The following is a 6,063-nucleotide window of genomic DNA, read 5'->3' as shown; positions in this document are numbered from 1 at the left end:
GGGGACTTACTATGCAAGAGGATCAAAGCATGGAGTAACAACCTCTAAGCTAAAGATATGACCACGACTCCAGGGGTGGCCATCAGAGCTTAAGCAGAAGGCCGTAGCCCAGAGGGGCTCCCACCCGAGTCAGCTACCTTTATCTCTGATCAGGATCAGTGTCTTTTAATTAGCATCATATAGGGAAAGATGGGTTTCCACTGGTGAAGCATCAAGGAACTCCCCACTAATGGGGTCTAGAATCTAGTGAGGCTTTTAGGAACGCTGCCCACCTCCTGTGTGGCCAGCTGCTGATTGCAGGGGATGTGGACTAACCCGAGCCTGACTAGATAGTGCGACCTTTGTCACATTTGCCTCGAGTGAAACTTTCTTTCATGCACAGTCTCGTCAGAGTGTTCTAAAGAACAAAGAGTTTGGACATTACCGAACTTGCAGAAGGTGATGTGGCTGATTTGTGTCTACTTGCTGATAAATGTCTGTTGGGGGGAAGAATTCAGTCTCGGACTTGCTTTTATGGTGACCTAGAGTGGAGCTGCAAGGGTGAGCTGGCCCTTGACTCTTGTAACTAATGGTGGCTGCCGATAGTAACCAAAAGGTGCCCCACTGCTGTATGTGACCAAACTGGGAAGTGATAAGTGCCTTGCAAGCCCAGAAGCTCCTCAGAAAGGTCATCCATCAGGTTTCGGGGTTCCAACCGGAGCAGGAATCCAACTCCCAAGCATAGGGGAAAGCGTGTTGGGTGCAAGGCAGGGCTCATTCAGAGTAAGATGGGGGGGGGGGTAATGAGCAGGTGCCCATGAGGGACAGAGGAGGAGACCCACGAAAGGAGGCCAAGGCCTGGCGGCCAGCGCTGAAGCATGAGCTTGGAGCCAGAGCACCCAGGGGGCCGCCATGGTGGTGAGCCTCAGGGTCCGGTGCAGCCTCCTTAGAGACCGGCCGGCAGGGAGCCCAAGGGCGATGGTGGTGTCGGCTGCAGAGACTCTAACCGGGCAGAGGCCCGCAGCCCTCCGGCCCTCCCAGAGTTACCACAGAACCACCACAAGGAAATGCAAAGACATCAGAACTCCTGATGCCTCGGTCTGTCGATAACCCTGAGTCTTCGCCCTTTCTTGTCACTGGCCAGCATTTTAAAGGTAATTATGAAAACCATGGAGAAGCATCTTTGTCGCTGCTGGCACGAAAATGTCTTTGAGCAGAGAACGTCTTTGAGAGGTTCACTTTTCAGAGGGTAGAAACGGAGTTTCCAGTCTATGGCCATACTGCCCTGAACAAGCCCGATCCCGTCCGATCTCGGAAGCCAAGCGGGGTCAGACCTGGTTAGTACCTGGATGGGAGACCACTTAGGAAGACCAGGTGCTGTAGGTGTAAAAAAATTTTACAAAGAAGGGATTGTAAGCAGATAAGTTCCTTACAATCTGTGAGGTCAACCAAGGGTTGCCTCACTTAAAAAAAAAAAAAGAAAAGAAAAAAGAAAGGGAGTTTCCAGCCTGGACTCTGGTGGGTTCCTCCCATGTTTAATGCAGAAGGAAGAGGCTTTTCTAGAACACAAAGGAGGAAGGAGGAGAAGGAGGGATGGGTACTGAGGGCAAAAACCCAAGGAAGAAGACGCCACCACCGCCCAGAGGAAGGTTTCGAGGGGCTCGCCGGACACACACGTACCTCTGAGGTTGACTTTCCCTGGCTCCCCTGCTGAAACCTTCAGCAAATCCTCCACTGTCCGTTGATGCATATGCGCCTCGTACACCAATTTGGTTGTGTACAACCAGCAGCTCCTTTTGGTGAATGCCAACGGCTGCCATTAGAAAGTCACCTACACCCCCTTAATCTCACGCTCGGGGGGGGGGGTCTTTGGGGGCCGTGAAGAGGCGGCGAGGATGAAAACACAGACCTTAAGCGAAGATGAACGAGATCTTGGCGAGAACAGGCATAAATGGATTGTCTGTATATTTCATTATGCGCACCTCGTACCTCATTCAAAACGATTGGCCTCGCTCTCCAACCAGCAGGGGAGACGTAGGATACAGCGTGCGCAGCATCCAAAGGAGCCTCGTGCAGCGTAAAACAAAAAACATGGGTGATTCTTTGTCCCGTGAAGGCGCAGACGTCGCAGGCGCAAATACGGGATCTTTCACCTCCCACGCCGACCGTTTCCCCCCAAGTTGTCCACAGGGTAGGTACGAGGAGACGCCATTGCGAAGATACAAAGGGAATCGTGGGCTGGGAGGGCCGCACCTGTCCAGCCGCAGGTGCAGGAAGGAAGTTGAGTCCAGCAGGCAGGACCGGTGTCTGGCGGGCGCACGGTACAGTGACAGACCAAAACCGGGTGAGCGTCCGGCACTGAGGTCCAGGCGGCCGTGCAGCAGAAGGGGCAGAACTCCGAATCTGACCAAGAGGACCCTGAGCGCAGGGGGCCTCACAAATCCGGGGAGCGAGCGGAAGGGGGAAGGGCGCCTGGGACGGCAGTGTGTTAGAGGGCTGTAGCCGCCCGACTGAAATTTTAGACGAGGAGAGGAATGGAGCCCAGAGCAGGAGCTGAGGATGACAGGCGTAACGAGAGTGGGTTCTGGAAGGACCGAGCCCCTGTCAGGCAGAGATCGGGTGCAGAGTGAGAGAAATCCCAGTCATCAGACACCACACTGAGGTCAGGGCACACGGGCCATCCCTGAAGCTTAGCCCTGGAGTGTGGAGCCGGATCTCCTTAAATGCCCTTTCTTAAGGTCAAGGTTAATCCCAGAAATAGAAGAAGCATTCAGCTACCAGTAACCAGAAACTGAACTTCAAATGGCTTAAACCATCAGGAGAACATCGAGTCACGAAACGGGACGGTCCGCAGAGCGAGCTGCAGCCGACCCAATCTAACTCTCTGCCTCACGGAGGTCTGCGGCTTCGTCTGCGGGCTGGAAGCAAAATGACTCCTGCCACGCTGGCCGTGGGTGTGGACAGAGCGGCCCTTCGGGGCAGATAAGCCACGTGGGCAGGCCAGGCACCTGGACAGAATCACCCTTCTGCTAGGAAGAAGGAAGGGGGGTGAGGCCAGCAAGGCCAGGGCCAGAGTTCACGGCGGATGGGTGCAGGCGAGCAGCAGGCTGGGGCGCCCAGGGCCGCCGCACCTCTGACCGGCTGCGTGAGCTGGGGGCAAAGCCACTTCAGCTCTCGAACACTAATATGTTTTCATCTTATGATAACATGATTAAACTAGAGACTCTCTGAGGTTCTATCCAGCTCTCAGTCGTCTTGGACTCTACAAAATGATATTTTCATGGTACCTCAATGCAAGCCTTCGAGTATGAGACACGATTCTAGTCCCTTGAAACGACACTTTCAAAGATGGGTCAGACGCCCACCGACAGTGCTATCAGGAAATGGGGTCTACTAATTCTCATCCCCTTGAATCTATGCTGGCCTAATGACTCGCTCGTACCCAGTGGGCCATCGTAGCTTATAACTAATAAATTATGGGAGAAGTGATACCGACGGCCTTTCCAAAAGGTCATGCACATTCTAGCCGGTTCCCTCAGGACACCAGCTGTGGGCGAGTCCAACGCCGCGTAAGAAACCCAACCACTCTGCGACTGCTGTGCCCGGGAGGCCATGTGTTCTCGTGGGCAGCTCGGCTGAGCCGCCGGCCCACAGCCAGCATCAGCTGCCTGCTGTGAGCGTGCGCCGTCTTGGACATCCAGCCCCAGCTGACCCTTCAGGTGACGGAAACCTCAGCTGACAGCATCCTGCAACCCCATGAGAAATCCCACAGGTGAACGGTCCAGCCGCGCCTTTCCAGAATCCCTAACCCAGAGAATCATGAGCGAGGTAAAAGGGTTGCTGTTCCACACGCCTGTGTGTCGGAGGGTTTGGGATTGAGCAGCGGTAACCAGCATCTCCTTAGACAGGAGAGGGCATCAATCAACCGGGAAAGAATTCAGTCAACCTTGAGACGTTGTTTCTGATAGCTGCAAAACACCGAAAACTATTTAAATTCCTTTTTGTGGCTGCTTAAGGAACCAGGTGGAGAGGTTCCTCGAGGGATGACCTGGGCCAGTCTTGCCAGGACAAACAGTGGACTGTCACGCTTATGCAGCCCTTTGGAGTTCGTGGAGGGCAAACGAACTCTCTTGAAAGCCAGAACTAAGGAAGGCACCACGCGAACTCCATCTTTGTTGAGCCCCGCTCCCAGAATTCCTGAGCCTGCGACCCACCTGCTTTTCTCAGAGAGAACATTAACAGATGAGCAAAACCTCCCTCAGTGGGCACCCCTTTGCAATGGGCACACCGCCAGCCAAGTTCCTAATTGTCTCCACATCGTACTTTCATATGGGGACAGCAAAGGTGACTGGAGGTCACTGAGCTCCCAAGTTTCCCAGCTGGCCCTCATAAACTTTGCTCTGATGGGGTCAGGGGTCAGCCCCATAGGCCTTTTTACAGCTATTTTTAGTAGCTGCCGCCTTGATCTTCAGCAGATGCATCCTCTGGTTAGTGGTTTTCCTTGAAGAAGTTATCCAAACGAACCCTCGCCGTGGCTCTGTGAGGCGGGCAGGGCGGATGTCACTCCCGCGATTGTGATGGCCAGCCTCGGGGATGGCTCCCGACAGTTTGTACCTGCTGATGTTCACACCCTTAGCCGGGTGACTTGTGTAACAAATAGGATAGTGGGACAATGGCGGAGCTTAACTTTCGGAGGCTGTTATGCAAGTTAATGAGGCTTCTGTCTTACTCTCCTAGACTGCTCACTGCGGGAGAGGCCAACTGCCATGTCTGGGACACTTAAGCAGCCCCATGGAGAGACTCGAGTGCAGGGGACGGAGGACTCCTGCCAGCAGCCACCTAAGTGAGCCGTCTTGAGAGCAGATCCTCCAGCCCTGGTTAAACCTGCAGGTGGCTGCAGCCCCAGCAGACACCTTGACTTCATCCCATAAAAGACCACGAGCCACCGTGGAAGACAGAGTGGAGGTTCCTCAGAAAACTAAGAATTAAGGTACCATATGATGCAGCAATCCCTCTACTGGGGATTTACCCCAAAGGCTTGAAAACTCGTATCTCAAAAGATACTTGCACACTGATGTTTGTAGCAGCCTTATTCACAGCGGCCAGGACATGGAAGCGACTGAAATGTCCTATGATAGATAATTGAATAAAGAAGCTATGGTACATGTATACAATGGAATATTACTCCGCCATAAGAAGAGATGAAATACTGCCATTTGCGACAACATGGGTGGACCTCGGGGTAATCGCGCAAAGCGAAATAAGCCAGACGAAGCTGAAAACCACATGATATCTCTTATATGTGGATGTAAACCTAAAAGCAACAAACAAACAGAGACTCACAGACATGGACTATAGACTCGTGGTTGCCAGTGGGTAGGGCGGAGGGAGGAGGTAGATAGGAGGAAAAGGGGTCAAATATGAGGTGACAGGAAGAAATCTAACTACGGGAGGTGAACGCGCAGCGTGACTATGCCTTACTGTTACAGTGTACAGCTGAAGCTTACTGGATTTCACTAACCAATGTCACCATAAAAAATTTTAATTAATTCATTAAATAAAAAAAGAAAGAAAGACCATGAGCCAAAACCACCCGGCTGAGTTGCCCGCAAATTCCTGAGCCATGGAAACTACGGGAATTGATAAGTGTTTCTCCTTTAGGCTTCCGACTTGAAGGAATTTTTTAAAGTGATAGATAATCGATCCGTGCATTCTACGAGTGAGAAACCGAGCCCCAGAGAGGTTCAGCCCCAAGGTGCACAGCGAGAGCGGTGGCTGGGACGGGAGCCCACATCCTGTGACTGTGACCCGCACCCCGCGGCTTCTCTGGCAGCCCCACGTTTCAGCGGTCCTGCGATCCGGCCCCAGAAGTCAGAGAGATGAGGCTGCAGGCCCTGGAGGCAGGGGCTGCCCGAAAGACCGACCGACCGCAGCCGCCCTGGGGGCCCAGACGTGGCTCCTCCACCAGGAACCCGGGGAGGGAGGGGCGCCGAGACCCTGTGCTCCCGCTTGCACGGGGCCTCCCCGGTGAGGAGAAACGAGCCGGCATCGGGGCCTTCCTCTCGGCGGGGCCTGCGCGCACAG

At 53.7% G+C, this 6,063-nt stretch overlaps 1 non-coding gene across 1 annotated transcript; it reads left to right on the top strand.

Moving 5' to 3' along the window:
* Positions 1-1,246: 1,246 nt before the first annotated feature.
* LOC118602612 lies at positions 1,247-1,365 on the top strand. The gene has a single exon (XR_004950736.1). It is a non-coding gene; the product is annotated as a 5S ribosomal RNA (ribosomal RNA).
* The last annotated feature ends 4,698 nt before the right edge of the window (positions 1,366-6,063 follow it).

This window comes from Rousettus aegyptiacus, unplaced genomic scaffold, assembly GCF_014176215.1.
Source record: "Rousettus aegyptiacus isolate mRouAeg1 unplaced genomic scaffold, mRouAeg1.p scaffold_m13_p_4, whole genome shotgun sequence".
Lineage (NCBI taxonomy): Eukaryota > Metazoa > Chordata > Mammalia > Chiroptera > Pteropodidae > Rousettus > Rousettus aegyptiacus.
Note: the sequence above shows the minus strand (reverse complement) of the source record. Positions and strands in the feature narration are given on the sequence as shown.